Genomic DNA, 26,005 nt, shown 5'->3' with positions numbered 1-26,005 from the left:
ACAATGTTATAAACCAATGTGACTTCAATAACATACTTTTAAGAAAATATTTTTCCTACTGATGTCATCAAGTTGCCATGGGAACCTAAAGGTTCATTTACCGTATATGAATGAACAATGCAATCAATTTTCAAGGAACACCAAAAATTTGCTGAAGATCCTTTCAGTTTACTCTACCTTCAGAATGATAGCACTTTATAAAAACTAACAAGTTATTTAATTGTAGATAGTTGTTTAAATGCAAAATTTTGATAAAACTCCTAACTTGCAAATGGCTTTTGGTTTTGGCAACTTAAGTGTGATCTTTGTTCAATCAAATATTTTTCTCTAATAATCTAGATGCGGCTGTATATAATCCTTCAAAGAGGAGTGATATTTAAAATATGTACCGATGTGATTAATCTGAATGGACACTGGTAATAGCTTCGCAGGCCTTGTGCTTGGGCATAACCCAATTTTTAGTGGATTGGGGGAAATTCTGTGGATAGCAGAATGGTTGGTGTGAGGGGGATGGGTGAGGGAGACAGAAAATTCAAACTGCTGACATTTTCCAACTAGTATAATAGAATTTCAGTATTTAACACATATGCATCCAGTGTGTACTGTCTGGCTTCCAGCTCTACTTCAAAAGGACTTTTGAGCTTTTGATTTGGGCTACTGAGATAGCAATTAGGTGTTGCTAGGAAGGCCGTAGGTGCTGTTTAGAATGAGAAAACAGAGCTGCACAAGATAACCAAGGCGATTTTCCAATGAACCAAAAAATTGGATTGCATTGAACAAAATGATGATTTGTTCATATAGGACATCACTGATACATGCATAGAAACAAACACACAGACACAGACACACACACACACAGAGTTTCATGTTTATATGCATATAGATATGCAAATATACTCATGCATAGGCAAAAAGTTAGGAGGAGTCTCAAATGAGAATGAGTGAGAAAGATTTCTTTTATTTTTGGCAAATAAATATGTCCAACTTTGCCTTGTCAAAATTTCTTCACCACCAGATAGATCTTAGCGATATTTCAGTCCAACTTTATAATTTTTTAGTCATTTTTGGTAGAGAAAACTTTCTTTCTCACTCTTTCCTCCATTAGAATAAGCTTGCTTTTCTCAGTTCCTGGTTGCTGTCTACAGAGGTGAAGGGCCAGTCAGGCGGTGTCTTTGCCTTTCTTAGTGAAGGCTATAGGCCAGGGTCCAGCGAACACCCAGCCAGGGAGGAGGATCCCAATCATCACTTCTAGCTCTACCACAAACAATCAAAATAACAAGAGGGGCCTCCCCTTGGGCTCTCCTGCTCCAGTGAGGAAAGAGATAGCTGCTTAGTCACAATATCTGTGTACCCCCAAAACTGAACCCTTCTTCCCCTCTCTATGCCTCCCTATATGAGGTAGGGAAGGGGATGTTGCAATGATTGTTCTTCTAAATTTGAACAGGCAGCTTTGGGGAATGAGCTTTCCCCAAATACGATAAAAAAATGCAAGTCATAACGAGGAGATACTATTTTGCACCTATTATATTGGCAAAAATTGTAATAATCATAGATGACTTAGTGTAGGGTGTCAGACACATGTATGTACTCTTGTGGCAGTGAAAATTGGTCTAATCTCTTTGGAGAAACTTTTGGCACTATCTTTTTAAATTAATTTAGAAAGATATATATTTTGACCATAGATTTTCATTCACACACGCTGCATAAACCCAAGGGTGTTTATTGTAGCATTGATGTAATAGGGAAAAAAAGACCTAAAATAATATATTCCCTCAATAGAGCACTCATTGACTAAAGTATCCATATAACAAATACTATAGAGTTTAAACTGATCAAAGTAAATCTACACATGCTGATATAAAAAGATCTCGGAGAATATGTTATGAGCAATTCCAAGGCACAGAAGTGAATAATACACAGTATGATGGCATTTTTGTAAGTAGAAACAATATATACAAATGTTTCCCTATATATCCTTTTTATTAAAAATATTTATTTTTTATATGTGTGTAAATTTCAGACAGTGTGTATAAGAAAATATAAACAGTGGTTATCCCTGTGAGTGGCACTGAGAATTGCTGGGTGTGGAGATGCTTTTACTACTCAATTTATATATTCTCTACTGTGTAAATGTTTTTTAACCATTTGCTTGTACTACTATTATAATGGCATTAAAATAGTAGAAAACTAAAATAATTCCAGCGTAAAGAATGGAGGTTAATTCAAGATCAGTTTTTCTTGATCCTATAAAGGTCATCAAACTTAGCACATTGAGTGAAGGGGCTATGGAGGAGGTGGGGAACCTGTTCTGTGACCCCCTCCCCTGTTGTTCATTTGGCCATTGTTCTTCATTGTTACAAGGTCTGAGCTGTTGTCCCTGGTTCCTATTATATTGGCACACCTATTATATTGGCAAAAATAATAGGCCCCCTGCCTGTCTTGTCACCACTGGTCACTGTAGTAGCTCCAGAACATTCCAGTTCCCTTGAATTAAGGCTGTGTCCACTGCACCAGTGCCTTGTGTGGGGGGATGGGCCTTTTGAGGAGCTCAGAGCTTGTGAAGTAACATCTGTGCCTCTCAGCCCAGGAGTGGCTATGGATTTTCCTTTATTCTTTAAACAGCACTGCACAAAACAGCATCTATGTATCCAGTCTTGATGAAGGGTGCGAATAATGAAAGGGAATCGTGATGGCAGGATGGGGAAAATATTTAAAGCTGGAAGCCATATATGGCTTTTCTTCTAGTCCATGGGAAAAGCAGCCAAGAAGTTTCACCCTTCCCTGGGTATCCTTTGTGAACATATACTGTTCTAAAACTGGCTCTTCTGCCTGCTCCTCCCTCTCATGCATAGTGCCCGTTTCTACCAACCCTTGGGAAAACCCATTCTCTTCTCAGAGTGCACGAGATCACTAGTTATTAAACAAAAATCATCTGCTCTTTCTTCCTTAGTGACACACTCTGAGTTCATTTGATGTGGTAATACGTCCACCTGAAAGTTTATATTTCCTGCACCTCCTTGCATCTAGAGTGGCCGAGGAGAGGCACACGGAAGTGCTTGGACGGGACTCCTGGGAAATAGTTTTAAGGATGACTTAGGTAAGAGGCATGTGATTTTTGCCTTTCTTGCCTCCAGCTACCTCTTGCCTGGTGCTCAGTGGTGATGGCTGGAACTCTTGCAGTCGTCTTGGATCATTGTGGGGACTTGAGGAAGAAAGCTGACATTGAGAATAGTAAAGGAGAAAGATTGAAAACACTAGATACCGTGAGGCCACCTATCCACTCTGGCAACCTACTTCTAGTTCATTTTATTTGAGGGAAAAATAAACTCATGTACTTAAATTGTGATAACTCTCTGCTATTGCCAGTAAAACCTAATTCTAAAAACCAGAATCCACCTATCTCCAGTATATTTTCCCAAGTCTGAGTTATTCATCAGTGAAAAGCATGATTACGTTGGCAGATCAACAACTGCTGAAAAAAATGGGGCCATGAGCCTGCTTTTGTTTTCCAATTCCTGTAGAATTGCACAGGGTGGACCTAGTTTGGTTCCCTTCGAGTTTTCTCTTCTGGAATGTGCTGGAGACATACTTCTTTGTTTTTCCAATTACTCAGCAGCAACTTAAAAAAATTTTTTTCTATGGCTATTGTCTTACGGAGTGCCTCTGGGCCGAGTGCATTCTGCTCACATTAGCTCTGTTAATCCCCACACCAGCCCTGTGAATAACTCTCTCAATGGAGATAATGTTTCATCTTATTATGCAGAGCAGTACCGGTTCCTTTCATTTGCAATTCTTCCCTCCTACTTTATGAATTATACAGTTCATGAATTGCTGATGTTTAAAAATACTATGCCCAATCCTGATCTGTAGACCACATAATGATCATTCCCTAGACTTAGTGACAAAATTGCTCTTGACAGAGCTTGTTTCAGTTCTTAGGCAAGGTTTATGCTCCTCCACAGTCTCTGAGGGTGGTGGGGTAGGGTGAGGATTCTATACTTTCAATCACAGATATAAGAAGGAAAATTTCAAGAATGGGTGAATTGTTTGCCTTTGACCAGATCAAGCATATACAGATATAAAATATGTGTGACAAATGTGCATGGGCCCCTTCGTGCATCCTATAGAGAGGCAGTTCCTACGACTGCAAGAAGCTCCCTGTCTGTGATGTCTCACTGCTAGCCATACTCTGTTATCTAAGATTGTCACAAGACACATTCATTTGAGTCAATTAATTCTTTGGGGACCTCTATAAATACTTACATGCTACATGAAAGACATTAAAATGTTAAATAACTTTAACCTATAAACTTTATATTACAAATTAAGCTATCAATTTCTTTAAAGCAAATAGGTATCCATGGGGATGGGCAGGTAAACTTTTATTTTGGTGGTGGGAAATAGAAATGTGCTCAAGCCTAGTATACTTAGCATCCTGGGCATGTGAAAGTAAGGAGAAGCAGTGTGAGGATACTTGGTGCTTGCTATAGGTCTAAAGGGCAAGAGAATATAAATTTAATGATTGAACTATAAGTTGGCCCTGCATATATTTGTATGGACTGTATGTTCAGTTGATTGGAGCCCTGTGTTGATTTAGACCCCAAGCAAGGTTATATGACTTGGCATAGAAAGTATTTTATTAATAATTTCAGAATATATGCCTATTGGTTCCTATTGTTTAATATTCTTTTATTTCCTCTCATATAAGAGATTATTTTTAAAGGCCCAACTTTAGGAATAAAGATTTTTTTAAATACATTTAAGCTATTGTTTTCCCTTACTATGCAGGATGAATGAATCTTTGCAAATCCACTTCACATGTTTAATGTTTTTGAATGCATACAATTCAATTTCGAGTTACCTGTTAGGACATTATTTCTGGATAAAAGATTTAAAATCAGATGTTGCAGGTCACAGATCTGTATTTATACATCAATTTCATTCTTCAGAAAAATAGCTGCTTACAATACTTGATTACCAAATTATGTTGTATGTAAAATTATATAAATGTGAGTGCTAGAGTTTCAATGCTAGGAGAAAAGAAATTGGATAGTCTAGAAATGAGACATAAAAAGCAAAATCAGTATCAATTGTTTAAAAAGAATCCATTTGCCTATTTTAAACCATATTGATAGCTTAGCAAAAAAATGAACCTTTTAAATTATGAGTCATATAATAGCCATGGGGATAGTTGGTTTCTCTAATCCAAACCCTTTTAAATAAGTGATTTGTAAAATAATTGCTACAGGGAAGAGGATATAATGGTGTATTGCTGGTATCTAAGTGGGTGGGAGGCTGCAGAATATCTTTTGTGGATGGAAGTTACAGGGTTAAAATATATCCACAGAAGAACAGAGGAACCACAGATAAGAAAAAAACCGACTTGGAATGGGGAAAAACTAAACTAAAATTGCTTTTTGATTTCATTGTGTGTTGAAAAATCTTTGGCTATGGCTAGTTGCACCACGTGTATAATAAAATAACTTGTTTTTCTGATGAAGAGTGTTTTATGCTTCTGGGAAGTGAGTTGGACAATTCACAGGCACGTTAAAATATAGCCTGATGCACCCTGAATCTTAAATTTGGTCATATTTTTACAGGCATGATCCTTGAACCTTTTGCAGCCAGAATCTATTAGAAGAATAAAATAAGTTTAATGAGTGCTGAAAGAGGAAAACAAACAAATACACATATATGCATATCAAAATCAATATCATAAAATGGCAAGCACCCCCATTTGCCCTGAAGTTCCTCTAGGTTTTATCACATGCTGTAGCGGAGAGCTATAAAGCCGTTTTCTCTGCTGTCATTTTGGGAGACTGAGTGAGAAAGCTATGGAATCAGAAACTTATGGAACAAAGGCAAAAAGTTTCAAAAATGAAGGAATAATAAAAAGCTGAAAAAACTTAAGAGAGTGTTTTGGGCGTGTGTGTGTATTTGGAAACAGAGCCAGTGTCTAGTGCTGAGAATCATTTGGAGTATGGCAGCTTCTGAGCATGCTGTAATCAGAGCGTGCTGGTCTCTGGCAAGGGATTTGTGCTTAGTTGTGGATGGCCCTCTCCGGCTGAGTGCCCCTTTTCTTCCTCTGTTTCCGCCTTTCTGAAAGTGAGACTGGGTTTTACCTAGAACTGGGTTGAATAGTGTTCCCCCCAAATTGATGTTCCCTCAGAACCTCAGCATGTGAACTTCTTTAGAAACAGCCTCTTTGCGGACGAAATCAAGCTAAGATAAGCTCATATTGGAAAAGGGTGGGCTTTGTTTTCATTTCTTGTAAGATTCTTATATTTGAAAAAATGATGAGAGCACAGAGTTTCCTGTAATTTTTTCAAATTGCATTTTTCTAAATTTTGGTTTTATTTTTTTCAACCATTTTGTTGAAGTATAATAGACATACAAAAAAGCTGTACATGTTTAATGTATACAAACTTGATCAGTTTAGAGATAAATACACACCTTGAAACCATCACCACAATCTATGCCATAAGCGTATCTGTCACCTCTAGTTTCCTCATGCTTTCATTATTATTATTATTTGCGAAAAGAACACTTAACATAAGATCTACTCCCTGAGAAAATTTTTAAGCGCACGATACAGTATTGTTAACTGGAGGCGCTATGCTGCACAATCGATCTCTAGGGTTTATTTATCTTGTATATATGAAATTTTGTGTACTTTTTAGTACTGCCCTCATTCTCCCTCCCCTCAGCCTGGGAAATCACTATTCTACTTTCTGCTTCTGTGATTTTGACTCTTTTAGATTTCTCATGTAGATGGTATCATGTAGTATTTGTCCTTCTGTACCTGGCTTATTTCACTCAGCATAATATCCTCCAGGTTCATCTATATTGTCCCAAATGGCAGGATTTCTTTCTTTTTTAAGGCTGAATAATATTCCATTGTATATATATACCGTATTTTCTTTATTCATCCATCATGGACATTTAGGTTGCCTCCATGTCTTTGTTATTACAAATAACACTGCAATAAACATGAGAATGCAGATATCTCTTGAGATTCTGAGTTCAGTTCCTTGGGATATATACATGGAAGTGGAAATGCTGAATCATTTGGTAGCTCTATGTTTAATTTTTTGAGAAATTTCCATATAGTTTTCCATAGTGGCTGCACTAACTTACATTTCCACCAAGAGCGTTGTATACTTTCTCGACATCCTCGCCAATACTTATTGTTATTATTTTCAGATAATAGCCATCCTAACAAGCATGAGGTGATATCTCATTGTGATTTTGATTTGTACTTCCCTGATGATTAGTGACACTGGGCACCTTTTTATACACCCGTTAGCCATTTGTACGTCTTTGGAAAATGTCCATTCAGTTCCTTTGCTCATTTTTTAATTGGGTTATTATTATTATTTTGCTATTGAGTTATTTGAGTTACTTATATATTTTGGATATTAACACTTTATCAGATATATTGTTCACAAATATTTTCTCCAATTCTATAGGTAGCCTTTTCATTTTGTTGATTGTTATCTTAACCATGCAGAGCCTTTTAGTTTGATTCCTCTTTCTCTTTTTGCTTTTGTTGCCTGTGCTTTTTGTGTTATAGCCAAGAAATTATTGCCAAGGCCAGTGTCAAGAGTTTTCACCCTTTACTTTCTTCTAGGAATTTTATAGTTTCAGATCTCAATTTAAGGCAGAGATTCCTTACAAGCCAAGGAATGCCAAGGATTGCCAGCAACCACTGGAAGCCAGGAGACGTGGAACCAATTCTCCCTCAGAGCCTCCAGAATGAACTAACCCTGCCAACATCTTGATTTCAGACATCTAGCCTCCAGACTATGAGACAATAAATATTTGTTGTTTTAAGGCACCCAACTTATGGTATTTTTTTTAACGGCAATCCTAGGAAACAAATACACATAATTTACACAAAGAGTAGAAAATTAAATGAGGTTTGAAAGCCCGTTATAAGCATATTAGATATTTTATATAAAAAGTATTATCTAATGAGATACAATAAGAAATGAAGACAAGAAGGAATACATTTTTAATTTGTATAATCATTACACTAAGATTAAGGTTCTGGGCCAGCCCCAGTGGCTTAGTGGTTAAGTTTGGCATGCTCTGCTTTGGCGGCCTGGGTTTGGTTCCTGAGTGTGGATTTACACTATTCCTCTGTCAGTGGCCACGCTGTGGTGGCAGCTCACATGCAAAAAGAGGAAGACTGGAAGTGGATGTTAGCTCAGGGCGAAACTTCCTCAGCAAAACCAAAACAAAAACGATTAAGATTTCCCAATGCTTTGCAAGTATAATTTCACAAAGAGGCTCTGATGCATCTCCTACTCAGCACAAGCCTTAATGGGAATCCTAAAAACTGGGAGAGATGAATATATTTGCAGTAACCAGCTCAAAGACACAGCAGGTAAGCCTGTGAAATTTATCAAGATAAATCCAATGCTCATGTATCTCTTTTACATGAGGATTAATGTCTTAGAATATTTTAATTATCTGATGATGTTAATAAGCATGGCAAAGAGAAAAAAGATCTAAGTAGACCTTTGACCTAAGAAATTAAGAATTTACGATAAAGACATTTAGAAAATTTCCTTTGCACTCCTTAACATTGAGATAGAAACATTAAAAATCTTAACACAGTATAATTCTTAGCTTTACTTCCATTCTGAGGAGAAAATTACCAACATATTGGTAATTAATATGTTATATAATATAAGCAACTGATTCTTCAAATTAATGTCCTGACACTTTTCTGGCATACATTCACACGTGGATGCATGGGAAACATTAGCATTTTTGTTTTCTACTTTGTAATTGGTAAGTTGATGTTTGGTTTTAACAATTATACTTAAGGATCCTGTGTCAGAAATACTAGTGCAGAAGACTGCAAAGGTGCAGAAGACTGGGAAATGGTTAGAACTTAGGGGGAAGAATTTAATCTCTGGGCACCAGAAAAAAAACAAACTGAAGAAAGTAGATGGTTTTCAGGCAAAGACTAGATCTAGTCAACCATGTGGAATTTGGAAGCAGAAATGAAGTATTTAGTTAGGTTGGTTTTCTGGGCATCGACTTCATAGGCATGATAAGTATGATTCTGAATCCTGCCGTGCCTCATGATGAGCCAAGTCAAACAGATTTACTTAGCTCCACTCCTTGAGCCCTTGGGTGCTCAGTTTGTTTGGTCTGACAAAGCTAACAGTTCTCTGCTGCCCAGCCTCTAAACCTAACCTCAGATTGCAATTTAAAACCGTTCTTTAAATGCCATTGCCTTATGGAGGGTAAGTGACCTGGCCCTTCAAGATGAACCAGTTCTGTACCAACAGACCATTTCAGACAGGTATAGCCCTGCACACCAACTGCTGTTTGCTTTTACTTTTAGAAATCTAAAGGCCAGCTAATTCTCTTTTCTTCTCATTCTGTTGTTATGTTACTGGGTTGTAAAAGAAAGAAAGAAAATTAACCAGAAGAGGTCAAAATTTTTGTCCCAGATATCTAAATGTTTGGCTTTTCTGGTTTCTTCTTGCCTTACTGCCTATAAGAGGACATACATACCTAGAATTTGATGTGGTTTGCAAGGACCTGAAGAGGTTAGAGATTCTACTTCTTCAGAACTTTGATTCTTTCAGGAAGATATAGAAGAGTTCTGAACGCTTGAGGAATAGAAGATCATTGACTTGGATATGGAAAGAACGTGTCTTTGGCTAGGGTAGGCATAATGTTTCTGGTGCCTGAAAAGAGAACAGGAAAGGGCAACCTAAAAGGACTCCCCTTTTCAATGAACGATTCTGGCATTTTAGTCAAGAATGGCATGGAGGTGGTATTTATAAAAATGTCTACTTGTAAACCACTTCTTTGGCTTTCTACTTTGACTTTGAGATGGACTTTGCCTTAATTTGGCATAATTTGAGTGTTTCATCTGGACCAAATTGTGTTAACCAAACATTTGACTTGCTGGTCACTCTGCTATTGCTGGCATTGGGTATAGTTACAGGATTTAAATGGAATATGTGTCAAACTTCAAATTTTTGCCTTTTTTTGCAGAATGTTATCTGGGACACAGCTGAATCAATCAATCTGAATAGCCCAGAGAATACCTGTCTCACATAATTTAGTGGTTCCTCAAACATAGACTTATGCTTTTAAATTCTCCAGCCTACAGTAATTGAGTGAATAAATCAGTGAATGAGTGAATCAATGAATCAATGGATGAAGAAGTTAAGAAGATTTTAAGGATATGTCTATTCCAAACAGATTTTAGGACACATTAGAAGAAAGATTGCAAAAGATATAAAAGTAGACCATTCAAAGGTTTATGCCCTTAAAAATGAGATCAGGTCTGATTATTTCATGAGTATTCACCACATGAAATCATTAAGAGGAAGATAAGTATACTCTCAAAAGATTTAGTCTAATTAATCGGTGAAAGAATATTAAAAAGGAGATGTTTCAAACAATTTATAAAATGTATATTGAGAAAACACCCAAGAGGAGAAAGTGATACAAACTCAGAAAGTTAAAAATCAAATTTCACTGGGAATAATAGAATGTTTAGATATATAAGATCTACTGAAAACTTAATAAAAAAAATTCTCTTTTGTTTGTCAAACTCAGTTAAATTTTCCACTTGCCTAATTTAAGTATGACAAAATAGAATAATCCAAATAAAAATATAGAATGATAGAATACAGAATTTAAAAGAATTTAAAATTTATTCAGGGTTTTAATTTTCAATAATATTGTGGATTAGGCACCTGGATAGACCTCCATCTGAGAAAGAACAATCGTGGCTAAATACTAAATGAACTGATGAGTTGCAGGAAAGCAAGGACTCTCCAGGTTAAAAAAAACTAATCAAAGGTAGGAACTCAAAGAAGTAAAGAAAACAATGAAACTGGCTTTCACATGAAGGTGTTTGCTGGGCCTGTGAACTTGGACTGTGTCTTGAAGGACTCTCCGAGTTTGGGAAAAAAAGAAAATCCAGGGCCTGCGTAAGGTGAAGGATCTGATATTAAATCCTTACTTCTTAAAGCTGGTACCCTAACAGATGTATAATGGTGATCCAGAAATCATCTTCTCTGCCACTGTCAAGTGGGACCACATGAGAAACTAGTTATCTAAAATACGATGCTAATGGGGAGCCAGCCACGTGGTCTAGTGGTTAAATTCGGCATGCTCTGCTTCGGCAGCCCGGGTGCATTCCCGGGCATGGACCGACACCACTCACCAGAGGCCGTGCTGTGGCGGCAACCCACATACAAAATAGAGGAAGATTGGCACAGATATTAGCTCAGGGCAAATCTTCCTCAAGCAAAAAGAGGAAGATTGGCAACAGATGTTAGCTCAGGGTGAATCATCGTCAACAAAAAAAGAAAAAAAAATATGATACTGAAAATGAGACAAGGAAAAAAATGTCATTAGTAAATGTTTGGAAACACCAGATTGACAGCATGCAGCCTTGAAGCTTAAATTTATGTTACCTTTGAGATCCAAAAATTTAAATTTAAATGATTGCTGACCGATAATTTCCCCAGGCTCTTGGCAGAGGCAAATGTAGAGCCTAAAGGAATTCATTTTCATCTTAAGTCTCAACTGTTTCCCACAATAATAGCTGAGCACACAAATAATCAAAATGTTATGAGCAAGAACCATCAGAAAAAGAACGTTGAAGTCATCAGATATTGTAATTTTCAGATGCAGAATATAAAATGCCTGTGCTTACTACACTTAAATAAATAAAAGATACGCTGAAAATTATGTGCATGGAACATAATAAAGAATGATCAAACATATTTGATAAAGAATCAAGTATAACAATTAGAAATAAAAACAATAATACTAAAAATAAAAATCCAGGGCCGGCCCCGTGGCTTAGCGGTTAAGTGCGCGCGCTCTGATGCTGGCAGCCCGGGTTCGGATCCCGGGAGCGACCCGAGGCACCACTTCTCCATTCAACGCGAGGCCGAGTCCCGCGTACAGCAACTAGAAGGATGTGAACCTATGACGTACAACTATCTACTGGGGCTTTGGGGGGAAAAAACTGAATAAATAAAATCTTTAAAAAAAAAAATAAATAAATAAAAATCCAGTGGAAGAAGGGAACAATATACTACAACTGACACAAAGTAAACTGAAAAGAAATTATGAAATAAAAAAAAATCATGCATGATTTAGCAAAGAGAGGTGTTATGGAAAAAGTTACGGAAAATATAAAAAGAAGTTAAGGGGTATGGAGGATAGAGTGTGGATTTCTACAGAATGTCCAAATGGAGTTCCAGAGGAAAAAAGAGAAAGAAAGGGCTGAGAGAGAATTTGAAAATAAATGGCATAATGTTTTTCAAGAACTAATGAAAGTCACCAACTCTTAATTTCAAAAATCTCCCCAAATCTAAAGCAGATAAATAAAAAAATTGGTGTTTAGACAAAACACCAAATATTAGGAGATGATTTTTAAAGCAGGCATTGAGGAAACAGTTAGAAATACATCTAACTTTTTCTTAGCAACAAGAGAAGGCAAAAGAGGGAAGTAATGTGCTAAGAGAAAGTTCCTATCTATCTAAAATTGTATAACCAGCAAAAAAGTCTTTAAAGTATGGTAGTGCAATAAACACATTTGCCAACTAAAAGGAACTGAAGATAATTTTTCACCATCAGACTTCTAGTAAAAGACACTCTAAAGGATATACTTGAGGCAGAAGAAAAGTGATGTGAGGTGAAAAGTCGGAGATTTAAGACAGAATAAAGAATACAGAAAATAGCAAATATGTGTGCAAATCTGTATAAATATCTGCCTTATAAAACATAAATAATAATGTCAAGTCCAAGAGAATTAGAGATCTAAATGTAAAATCCAAAGCTACAAAGATTTCAGAAGTTAATATCCAAGAATATCTTACAGGACGGGGAGACATTTTTTAAAGGCACAAAACCAATTAACCATAAAAAAAAAGATTACTAAGTTAGATTACACTAAAATTATAATTTTCAAAACTTCTGTTTATCTGAAGATACTATAGAGGAGAAACAACAATCAAAAGGGAAAAAAAAGCTACAAACTGGGAGAAGATATATAACTGAGGAGTATGAATATCCAGAATATATAAAGAACGCCAATAAATCAATAAGAAATGGCAAAAAACCCAACAGAACAATGGACAGAAGACTCAAATAAGTAATTCACAGAAGAATAAATCCAAAGGTTGATAAACTTATGAAATGATGTTCAATTTCATTAGTAATTAGAGAAATAGATACACACCACTAAATTGGTAAATTAAAAAGCATCAATACCAAGTGTTGGCTAGTACCTGGAGCAGTGGAGACATCCATGCCTTGATGCTGGGAGTATGGTTTCAACCACTCTGAAAGTTTGGTAATATCTGGTAAAGTTGAACATGTATATAATGTAACAATACAGACATTCCATCCTCAGGAGTATTCCTTAAAGGCATCATGAATGTGAGCACAAGCAGACATACACAGAAATGTTTATAGCCATTTTTTAATTAATCAAAAAAGAGGAAATAATCTGAATGTCCATTAACAGTAGACTAGATACATACAATGTGATATATTTACACAACAAAATATTATGTATCTATGAGAAAGAAACTCCAGCTATGGGCATCATCTGGATCTCACAAACGTAATTTGGAGTAAAAGAGGTAAGTCATACAATATACAGTAGGGTTCTGTTTAGACAGATTCAAAAACTTATAAAACTAGGGGCCGGCCTGGTGGCGTAGTGGTTGCTTGCACGCTCCAGTTCAGTGGCCTGGGGTTTGCAGGTTCAGATCCTGGGAGTGGATCTACACATCGCTTATCAAGGGATGCAGGGATGGTTTAACATTCGCAAATCAATCAACGTAATACACCACATTAATAAAATGAAGAACAAAAATCACATGATCATCTCAATAGATGCAGAGAAAGCATTTGACAAGATACAGCATCCATTTATGATAAAAACTCTGAATAAAATGGGTATAGAAGGAAAGTACCTCAACATAATAAAGACCATATATGAGAAACCCACAGCTAATATCATCCTCAATGGTGAAAAACTGAAAGCTATCCCTCTAAGAACAGGAACCAGACAAGGATGCCCACTCTCACCACTCCTATTTAACATAGTATTGGAAGTCCTAGCCAGAGCGATCAGGCAAGAGAAAGAAATAAAAGGGATCCAAATTGGAAAGGAAGAAGTGAAACTGTCACTATTTGCAGATGACATGATTTTATATATAGAAAACCCTAAAGAATCCACCAGAAAACTTTTAGAAGTAATAAACGAATATGGGAAAGTTGCAGGATACAAAATCAACATACAAAAATCAGTTGCATTTCTGTACACTAACAACGAAGTAGCAGAAAGAGAAATTAAGAATACCATCCCATTTACAATTGCAACAAAAAGAATAAAATACCTAGGAATAAATTTAACCAAAGAGGTGAAAGATCTGTACACCGAAAACTATAAAACATTTCTGAAAGAAATTGAAGAAGACACAAAGAAATGGAAAGATATTCCGTGCTCTTGGATTGGAAGCATTAACATAGTTAAGATGTCCATACTTCCTAAAGCCATCTATAGATTCAATGCAATCCCTATCAAAGTTCCAACAACATTTTTCACAGAAATAGAACAAAGAATCCTAAAATTCATATGGAACAACAAAAGACCCCGAATAGCTAAAGGAATCCTGAGAAAAAAGAACAAAGCTGGAGGTATCACACTCCCTGATTTCAAAATATTCTACAAAGCTATAGTAACCAAAACAGCATGGTACTGGCACAAAAACAGACACACAGATCAATGGAATAGAATCGAAAGCCCAGAAATAAACCCACACATCTATGGACAGCTAATCTTTGACAAAGGAGCCAAGAACATACAATGGGGAAAAGAAAGTCTCTTCAACAAATGGTGTTGGGAAAACTGGATAGCCATATGCAAAAATGAAAGTAGATCCTTACCTTACACCATACACAAAAATTAACTCCAAATGGATTAAAGACTTGAATGTAAGACCTGAAACTGTGAAAGTTCTAGAAGAAAACATAGGCAGTACGCTCTTCGACATCGGTCTTAGCAACATCTTTTCAAACACCACGTCTGACCGGGCAAGAGAAACAATAGAAAAATAAACAAATGGGACTACATCAAACTAAAAAGCTTCTGCACAGCAAAGGAAACCATCAACAAAACGAAAAGACAACCTAACAATTGGGAGAAGATATTTGCAAACCATACATCTGATAAGGGCTTAATCTCCAAAATATATAAAGAACTCATGCATCTCAACAACAAAAAAACTACCAACCCAATTAAAAAATGGGCAAAAGACCTGAACAGACATCTCTCCAAAGAAGATATACAGATGGCCAACAGACACATGAAAAGATGTTCAAAATCACTAACTATCAGGGAAATGCAAATCAAAACTACAATGAGATATCACCTCACGCCCGTCAGAATGGGTATAATTAACAAGACAGGAAACAACATGTGTTGGAGAGGATGTGGAGAGAAGGGAACTCTCATACACTGCTGGTGGGAGTGCAAACTGGTGCAGCCACTATGGAAAACAGTATGGAGATTCCTCAAAAAATCAAGGATAGAACTACCATATGATCCAGCTATTCCACTGTTGGGTATTTATCCAAAGAACTTGAAAACACCAATTTGCAAAGGTACATGCACCCCTGTGTTCATTGCAGCCTTATTCACAATAGCCAAGACTTGGAAGCAACCTAAGTGCCCATCAAGGGACGAATGGATAAAGAAGCTGTGGTATATATACACAATGGAATACTACTCAGCCATAAGAAACGACGAAATCCAGCCATTTGTGACAACATGGATGGACATTGAGGGTATAATGCAAAGTGAAATAAGTCAGAGGGAGAAGACCAAATACCGTATGATTTCCTTCATTAAGTAGTAGATAATAACAACAATAAACAAACACATAGGGACAGAGATTGGATTGGTGGTTACCAGAGGGGAAGGGGGGAGGGAGGAGGGTGAAAGGGATAATTCGGTACATGTGTGTGGTGATGGGTTGTAATTAGTATTTTGGTGGTGAACATGATGTAGTCCATGCAGAAATAGAAGTACAATGATGTACACCTGAAATTTTTACAATGTTATAAACCAATGTTACTGCAATAAAAAAAAAAAAAAAGAAAAAAAAAAAAAGCCACGCTGTGACAGGCGTCCCACATATAAAGTAGAGGAAGATGGGCACGGATCTTAGCCCAGGGCCAATCTTCTTCAGCAAAAATAGGAGGATTGGCAACAGATGTTAGCTGAGGGCTAATCTTCCTCACACACACACAAAAAATTTATAAAACCAAACTATTGTTTGGGAAACCTAAGTGAGAAAACTATAAGCAAAACCCTGATAATTAACACACAAGTCGGGAGGTCAATTACTTCTGGCGCAGAAACAGAGAGGTTAGTTTGAGGAGGGTACACAAGGATCTTTCAAGTTATGGGAAATCTTCGATTTCTTATTCTTAACATGGTAGTTAAATGGGTATTTGCTTTATGTTCCTTTCTAAAAGTTTGTAAAAAGTCTTCCTTATATACCTTTCTTAGTCCGCTTGGGTTGCTCTAACAAGACACCATAGATTAGGTACCTTAAACAACAAACATTTATTTCTCACTGTTTTGGAGGTTGGAAAGTCCAAGATCAGACTTGTTCCTGGTGAGGATTCTCTTCCTGATTTGCAGACTGCTGCCTTCTTGCTGTATACACACATGGTGGAGAGAGAGAGAGAGCAAGCTCTCCAGTCTCTTCTTATAAGGGCGCTAATTCCATCATGGGGGCTCCACCCTCATGACCTCATCTAACTCTAATTACCTCCCAATGGCCTTACTTCCTAAAACTGTCACATTAGGGGATAGGGTTTCACCACATGAATTTTGTGGGAACACAAACATTCAGTCCACAGCCAATACCTTTTGTAAAGTCTTCTCTATGTATAATATTTTTTACAATTAAAAATTTTGAATTAAGATTCCCCTTGAAAAAATACACTTAAAGCTAATTTTAAGAATTATTTTTCGATGTTAACATCAGGCAGGTACTCCATCTTATTTGTTCCTTTACCTCAGCACCTAGCATAAGGTCTAGCATGCAGTAAGTGTCCATAATTATTAACTAACTAAAAAATATAAAATAAATATTTTGGTTGAGATTTTACTCTCTTAATATAATAAAGATAAAACCCGGCAACTGATAATTTTTTGGAAACCAAGTCTCTAGTTACAAACCTTTACTATCTTGACTGCAGTGTATGCTTGTTTGCTAAATAGAAAGAATCTCTAGGAATGTCTCCCTGCTCACAATTAACTTCCACACATATTTTGCTGATTAGAAGTTTATTTGGGATAACAGGCTACTTCCAAACCCCAAAACAGCCATCTCTAAAGACATTATAATAGCAATATTTGCAATCATTTGCATCTTAACATGAGTTAATGTAACTAGATAATTAATCAGCTGAAGTTAGCGACTAGAATGAAAAGAAGGGGACAGTGAACTTTCAGAAATGGTTGAGTTACTCCTAGCCTTTAATTTTGCCCATCTGTCTGGCTGTTCCAGGGAAAGGAGTCTCTTTGGTGGGTGATTAGAAGCCCAGGGCCACCATAGAGCACACTCAGGTTCTCGCAGAAGCTCACACTTTATGTGGACACACACCTCTTGACCATCACAATTCTTTTCAAAGTGTTCTCAACCTAATGACTTTATAACATTCTCACACTCTCCCTTCCCACCCCCACTTCAATTTCAGTGGCTGGTTTGTCCTTTGAGGGGTCCTGATGAGGTTTACTAACTTACTCTCCCGCTAAAGTGACCACCTATAGAGATCTTTGTTGCTCTTGTCAGACAAAATGGAAGTGACCTTGTGCCAGTAACAAGGCTGGAACTGTGCTAACCTGATGTGGTCCTGGAACTTGGAGTTACAAAATTTTTACTTTGAATCTGTTGTGGGCATGAGAAAATGTTAAGCTTCTAAAAATGCCATAGAGAGGCTTAGGTACTGCTCAAAACTGCTATGCACTCAATAGTTACAGATTATCCATTAGGAGTTTTTTATCTTATATAATATTGATAAGCTGATTTGTAAGTTGTTGCTTTATAAGGTAAAACTTTTATCACTATTTGTTGTTAGTGCCACCAAGTTGATTCAGAGTCCTAACGACCCTGTGTACAGCAGAGCAGAACTCTGCCCAGTCTTTTAGTGCTGTCCTCTCAGCTTCTGGCACCATATGAGACAATGCTCCACTGCTATTCATAGGGTTTAGATGGCCAACATTTTTGGAAGTAGGTGGCCAGGTCCTTCTTCCTAGTCTGTTTTAGTCTGGAAACTTTGCTGAAACCTGTCCACCAGGGTCACCCTGCTGGTATTTGAAATACAGGTGGCATAGCTTTCAGCATCACAGCAACATGCAGCCACCACAATATCACGACCGACAGTCAAGTGATGTTTCCTGACCAGAGAATGAACTCGAGCAGTGGTGGTGAGAGCACCAAATCTTTCTTGCTGTTGTTGAGGAAGATTCGCCCTGAGCTAACATTTGTGCCAATCTTCCTATATTTTATATGTGGGTCGCCGCCTCAGCATGGCTGATGAGTGGTGTACATCCACGCCTGGGATCCAAACTGGGAACCTGGGCTCCCGAAGCGGAACGCACCAAACTCAACCACTACGCCATGTGGCCGGCCCCAGCATTTTTTTTTTTTTTAATTACTGTGGTCATTCATTAATCTTGGGTATTATGATGAAAAGTGTAACACACATAAGTATAATGTATCACATTATAGGTATCATATAAGTGTAACACGTATATGTTTTATATATGTTTACATATATATGTGTGAGTGTCTGTGTGTGTGATTCCCTGTAAGATAAACATAGATATATAGGTGTAGATGTCGATGTAGATGTAGGTATATCTCCCTGAGCAGGAACAGGAAGGACAGATAATCTTTGCCAACGTTTTTTTGGGCATAGTTTTCTGGTGAAAAGGAGAAATTTTCAATGACTGCGTGTAGCCTCAAACAAGATTTTGTCATCTTTTCTAGGGTTTCCAGGACTATTAGCTCTGTTTTCCGTGATTAATGGCATTTTAGGAGGACCAGGATCCACTTTGCATTAGCAGGCTTCTGTGGGCTTCTAGGGTGACATGAAGGAAGACAAAATCTGGTTTGACTCAGAATCTTAGGTGAATTTATTAGTTGCATCCTGCTTGTGGAAATATTATGTAAATGAAAGTATGAACATTTGCAACTTCATAAAAAAATAACTTCAAAATAGGCCTTGGAGCCTATTGGCAGGACTTGTGGCAAGACTTTTCAAAATGTATGGGCAACTGGCCCTTGTTCTACTTCTACTGTACAGTGCTGAGAAATGTACTTGCAGTTGACTGTGGCGGCTTAACAAGGCTGAGGGTGATAAATGGGAACTGTGATTATGCTGAGTGAACTGTTCTGCTTGCCTCATAATCCATTCGTGTGTTGATTGCATAACTCCAAGATCTATGAGGTGTGCCAACTCAGATGGGCTGATTCTTGGCTCAAATCCAGACCAGCCTATGTGCACTTTTGATCTGGACTTATGGAAAATGGTGGGGCACCAGAAAACCTGACATGAACCTTATCCACACAGACAGTAACCTTTATAGATGTGCATGCAAGTGAAGATCTGGGGATCTGCATACCTGCTATTCCTAGAAACTATTATGCCTATGTGTCTCTTCCATGTGTCCTGACTACATTGATCTTCTTCCAACTTTTATATATGTAATTCTATTTAATTTGCCCTATTTAATTTATTTGGAATCTGGGTCTGGTCATTCCATCAACCTAAATCCAATATTGCTATCATTTATATGGTGGTCATATGATAATGTTATAAATAAAGTTTTCATAAGAAAGAAAAAAAATCCCCCGCATTTCCCCACTTTTCAATTACTTTCTAATTTTTGCTCTTTCCTAAATAACAATCCATTTCGTAGAGGACACATCTGGAAAAATGGAAAAAAGCAGCTTGTCACTGGGATCTCCGTTTTTCGTGGAGATGTTTGATCAGCATCTCCCCTTCTTATTTTCTCTTTGAAAACTCTCAATATCAGCTACACTTAGCTGCATATCTTGGCTTTGCTGTTCTTACTCATCTCCTTCAGCAATAGATGAAGTAGACAGAATGACATGTACCCTACCTATCTACTGGGGGAAAAGCGATACTAAGAAAGTGGAGGTTTAAAAGGGGCTATTTAAAAGATAAGGGAAAATAGGAAAGATAGTTAAATTGATGCTTAACCTTAGCATAGCATCAACCTCAAAGCTCTGGCAAATAAGGGGAAGATGAGATTACTACCCTCAAATTAATCCTTAACAGGAATTACACGTTAGCTATACAAAACAGAGGCAAAACTCAAAGAAAAAAAGGAAAAGAAAAGTCAACACCAATCTTACTTAACCAGATGAATTTCCCTTAAATTTCCTTAAATTCTCTTAAAATCCCCTAAATAACCAGTTTTCTTCTTCCTAGCCTCCAGAAGTGCCCACAAAGCCTGTGCCATTCTCCTGCACCACAGAATTCATCAGCCCTCTCTTCACCAGTATCTCCCAGATCAGATCTAGAGGAGATTTTCTCACCCTTTTTGAGAACTCTGGAATTAAAGGGATCATAGTTGTAAGGATCATGGTCTTTAAATATCCACGTGATAGAACAATAAAGTTTTGGCAGTTTGTCAAAATAAATTTAGAGTTATACATTCATAGAGATTGGTTAGCTCTGATTTATCTAATTGCTTATCACATAAAACATCTTGAAAACATAGCATCCAATATATGAGAACTTAGTGGGGTTTCTGGAGGTAAAACCCACTAAAACTGAGGCCCCCGTGAGTTTCTTACTGTCAAGCCAGTCCGCACTGTCTCTAAAAATTCTTCAAAGCTATCATTTAAGTGTTTCTGTCAGTTTATGGCTACAGGTAAGCTGATCTCAGCAGTGATTCTGTGTATTCACCTCTCTCTCCAGATTTCAAGACGGTGGTTTGCCCTGTGACCTCAGTTCTCTGGGGGGTCCAAGAAAAGTCATTGATTTTCAGTTCGTTCAGCTATTTTTGTTGTAAAGATGGGAGTGATAACTTCCAAGCTCTTTACCTGTCACAGCTGAAACCAGAATGACTCCAGGACTTTTCGTATGCAAAATGGAAGAAGTAATAATTTTCTTCATGGTTTATTGAAAGGAAAACATGTATTGCATGTAGTTGTTTCTAGATGATTGTTAATTTTTGAACACCATCATATTGCATGTAAATGAACCAAAATCCTTGTGGCTTCTTAATCATATGCTTTTGTTAAGTCCAATTTTCCCCATTTTGTACTTATACAGTTAGATTTTTAAACCCTGAAGCAGGATGTTGAGTTGATATCTGTTCAATTTTATAGATATTCAAGGTGTATATGAAACAGTGGCTATTATCATAGGTAATGAAATAGAGATCTGCACAGGGCTTCTTTATCTACTTCACGACATAGCTCAGATGTGCCAAATGCACATCAGGGAGTCAGGGCGCTGAGATCAAAAGGGAGCAGCAGTACCTGATAGAGCTGGAATGTGGGGAACCAACACGAAGATTGAATCAGATGCAAATTAGAGGCTCCCAGAAGAGATCAATTAATGATAATATTCCTTGAAACCATTTTGTACAGGGAGCAGTTGAAGGACAAGGGGAAGTGTCAGCCTGGAGAAAAGGAAATATGACAACTGTCTTAAAATACTAGAAGGATGCTAAACAAAGGAGATACTGGACTTATTTTTTTGTCTATGGAGATTAATACTAGAACTCATGGATAGAAATTTAGAAGAAGACGCGTTTTATCCTAAGATAAGAAAAATTCTTCTAATGGGCAATAATTCTCTGAATTTGGAAATAAGAGAATCCAGATGACCTCTAATTTACTTATAAAAACAATACAGCCACAAACTGAGAATTAGTCTGGATGACCTTAAGCCACAAGATTTTGTTATTCTAGCCTACTTACATATTGTTTCATGCTATTGTTTCGTGGAGGTTTTCACAATCAATTATGAGCCCAGACTTATATAGTTCTCACGTTATATTGCAAATAAGTTTTCATATCACAACTTTCCAATTTAGATTTTTCTGTGTTTGTGTTTAATACAAATTCCCTGTTAGGAGAGTTTCAGCGGATCAGAATGGCCCAGAAAAAGAGAAAAAACAAAAGAATGAAGGCTCTGCACTGCCACATAGCACCCGTGTTTCTTAGAGGGATCAGAGATAAATGATGGTCTAGAGTAGGTCTTCAAAGATTTTTGCTCAGGTACCTCCTAAAACAATTTTGAAAAACTCTATATACATGAATGATATCTAAAATTTTTCATCATAAGTTTAAATAGTTGCAAAGGATACAAGTTAGGTGAATAGAAAATTTCAACATTTTAAAATTAAACTATTTTGGGGCAGGATTTTCAGAATAGTGGAATAAGGAACACAGAAAATTTTGTCCCCCCAAAATAGTGATAAAACTCAATAAAATTGTTAAAAACAATCATTTTAGGTCTCTGGAAATTGATCATAGGCCTTACATAAGAGCTAAAAGTACTAAATCTAGAAGAAACCATAGGAGAACATCTCTGTGATGTTCGGTTAGGCAAAGATTCCTTAAATAGGATGCAAAAAGCATAAATTATAAAGGAATAATTGGTAAAATGGACTTCATTAAAATGAAAAATTTTGCTCTTCAAAATTCATGGTTAAGAACATAAAAAGTCAAGCCATAACTTGGAAAAATATTTTCAAAACATATCTGATAATGAGCTTGTATTCAGAGTACATAAAGGACTCTAACTACTCAATAATACGAAGACAAACCAATGTAAAAAAGGCGAAAAGATCTGAACAGGCTCTTCATAAAATATAATACAAGAATCATCAATAAGCACAAGAAAGATGGTCAGCATCACTAGCCATCAAGGAAATGCAAATTAAAACCAAAATGAGATACTACCACATGCCTACTAGAATGGCTAAGGGTAAAAGGCTGTCAATACAAAATATTACTGAGAATGTGAAGCAACTGGAACTCTCATTGATTAGTAGTGGGAATGTAAAATGGCAGAGCCATTTTGGAAAATAATGTGGTGGTATCTAACAAAGTTAAACATACATTTAATATATGACCTAGCAACCCTACTCCTAGGTATCTACCTAAGAGAAATGAAAACATATATTCACACAAAGACTTGAATATGAATATTCATAGTAGCATTATTCATTATATCTTGAACCTGAAACAATTCAAACATTCTTCAGTTGGGGAATAGACAAACACATAGTGGTATTCTACTAGGAATTAAAAAAGAGCGATCAACATGGATGAATCTAAAAACATCATGCTAAGGTAAAAAGCCAAACACAAGGTGTAGATTCCGTTTAAGACTCATTTACATTAAATCCAAGAGAACGCAAAACTAGAGTGAGCTAAAGCAGACCAGTGGTTGCCCGACCCCAGGCCGTGGTGAGGGAGATTGACTGGAAAGTGTAGTAGGAGACATCACAGGTGATGGGATTGTTCTATATCTTAATTCGAGTGGAGGATACCTGGCTGTACACAGTTACCAAAGTCTCAAACAGTATTCTTTAAATGAATGTGTTTCATTATATGTAAGTTAAAACTCAATAACACTAAAGCTAAAAAAAAAACTAAACAGTTCTTTAACAACATAAAATATGTTTTGTTCCCATTTCTCTTGAAATTGTATGTTCATCCCGCTACCCCCAAAGAACTTTATCCTAATATAAAATATATTTGTGCTTGGAGGTCTTTTGCTATTCACCCTAACATATTTCTTGGCAACTCAAATATGAATATACATAGAGACATAGATTTCTTATCTATTAACATTACTGCTACATAAGCCTCTGTGTTACTATTTTTCCTTTTCAATTGAGTTATCTTTCTAATTATAATTAGTACATGATTGATCAAATCAGTATAAATATATCTTACATTTTGATAAATAATTATCTAAATTTAATAAGTAAACAACTCTCTTAATAAGCTGGATGGGGATGATGAAATGTTTTTGAATTAAAGAAGTCTTCTCCTATTACCAGTATTTCAAATGTTCTGTTTGTTTGCTGCACCAAACAGGTTATACTCCTCAGGGCAATGAATCATAGCTAGAAGATTCTGGATGGGTGTGAGGGGAGCCTTTCTGAAGAGTGATTGTGAAAGAAGAAATAGGAAAGAAAACCCACCCTGATGCCTCAATCCCAATTACATCCTCAGGCTTGTCAGTTTTAAAAGAGAGTACCTTTGGACACTGTGCATCTGGAAGATGGAAGATGATTCTTGGAAAACTCTCAATACTTGCCTTTAGCTTCTTCCTTCCTGAATTTGAAAACCACTGGTGTAAGGTGGTGATTATCAATCCTAGCTACTTAAAAATATGCCAATACTCAGGCTCCACACCAGACCAACCGGATCAGACTCTCTGAGGAAGGGCCGCTGGCACCCATAGATTTAAAAAAAAATTCCCAGGTTATTCTAATGCGCAAAAGCTATCATTGAGAACCCCTGTTCTAGGACCTAGTTGGGGAAATTCACTTTTTCATTTTGAAATGCAACTGGCAAGAATTATTTCAGCTTTCTAAATTTTGTAGAGAAGAAAATGAAAATTAACAAAACCAAAAGTCTCATCTGATGGTTTGGATTTCCTGTCTTCAAAAGAAGAAAAAGCAAATTATAAAACAGGAAAGGAAAAATAATTGTCTCAGCTATTTGTAAAACTTACAAAAAATACTTAAAATAGCCATAATCCACAAACATAATTAAGACCATTTTACAAAAATATTTTTTGCTTCTCATTTCCAGGGATTTGAAAGTTAGAAAATAACTCCAGGTCTTGGGAGTCAAGATGGCGGCGTAGGCAGACTCTGAACTCACCTCCTCCCGTGGACACAGCCAATTTACAACTACTCGTGGAAAAATTACCCCTGAGACAGAACTGAAAACTGGATAAGAGGAACTCCTGCAACAACGGACAATCCTAACTGGGGTAGAAGAGGCAGAGACTCCCTTCTGGAGAGGAAGAACGCCACCTTCACAAGCCGCCAGCTTCACGGCCTCCGGGAGCAGCTCACAGGTACGCAGCCTCCCTGGAGGCGCGGGGCCCTGAGCCGGGGAGCGCCCCCGCTGTGGGCATTTTGTGGACCCAGCACAATTGAGACCAGCAGCATAATATCTGACTTTGCCTGCTACTAAAGCATTGGGTAGCACCCCCAGAAAACCCGGTTCACAAAGAAACTAAAACTGGCTCTTAAAGGGCCCGCGCACAAACTCACCCGTTCCAGAAAGCATCCTAAAATCACCAGAAAGAAAGGTGCACGGTGCTTCGGTGACAAGAGACTCACCTAATAGGCCCTGAGTGCATCTCGGTGAGGGGTGAGACCTCTCCAGGGACTGGGACATTGGCGGCGGCCATTGTTGTGGCCTGGTGTGAGCGTGCTGACACAGACGCCATTGGAGTTCTCCCTGAGACCTGCTAGCCCAGGGTCTGCCCCACCCGCTAGAGCACCGATTTAATCCAGCTCAGGCAGGGCAGGCAGCCCACCCTAGAGACTAGCCCCACCCAACAACAAGCCCTCAGGCAACGTGTGGGCCTGCATAGATTGGTGACTGGATTCTCTGCAGCCTGGCAACTGAGCTGACTTGAGCGGGGCAGGGTGTGCACAAGGAGCGGGTGGAGAGTATGGGGCGGTGGCAGAGTGTGTGGGGCTCCCGCCATGGAGAGACTGGGTCCACTTGGGGAGGTCGGGGCGCTCACACGGGGCAGGACTGTGTTGACTGTGTGTGTGGACCTGTGGGCGGCAGGGCTTCTCAGCCACAGAAGACTTGTGCTTCTCAAAGACCCACATAGGAGGTTTGCTCCACCTTCCAAAACCTGAAACAATTGGGTGCTCCTGTGCCTGAGGGCA

At 37.6% G+C, this 26,005-nt stretch overlaps 1 long non-coding RNA gene across 1 annotated transcript in view; it reads right to left on the bottom strand.

Annotated features, from left to right (window-relative positions):
• The window catches only part of LOC147915318 (uncharacterized), a 48,564-nt gene extending 22,982 nt beyond the window's left edge, over window positions 1-25,582 (bottom strand). The window contains exon 1 of the long non-coding RNA XR_015554328.1: window positions 25,442-25,582. This is a non-coding gene — a long non-coding RNA (uncharacterized LOC147915318). The remainder of the gene's footprint in view (window positions 1-25,441) is intronic.
• Between the last annotated feature and the right edge of the window lie 423 nt (window positions 25,583-26,005).

The sequence above is a fragment of the Ceratotherium simum genome, chromosome 14, assembly GCF_057802395.1.
Source record: "Ceratotherium simum simum isolate JZ-2026a chromosome 14, ASM5780239v1, whole genome shotgun sequence".
NCBI lineage: Eukaryota > Metazoa > Chordata > Mammalia > Perissodactyla > Rhinocerotidae > Ceratotherium > Ceratotherium simum.
Note: the sequence above shows the minus strand (reverse complement) of the source record. Positions and strands in the feature narration are given on the sequence as shown.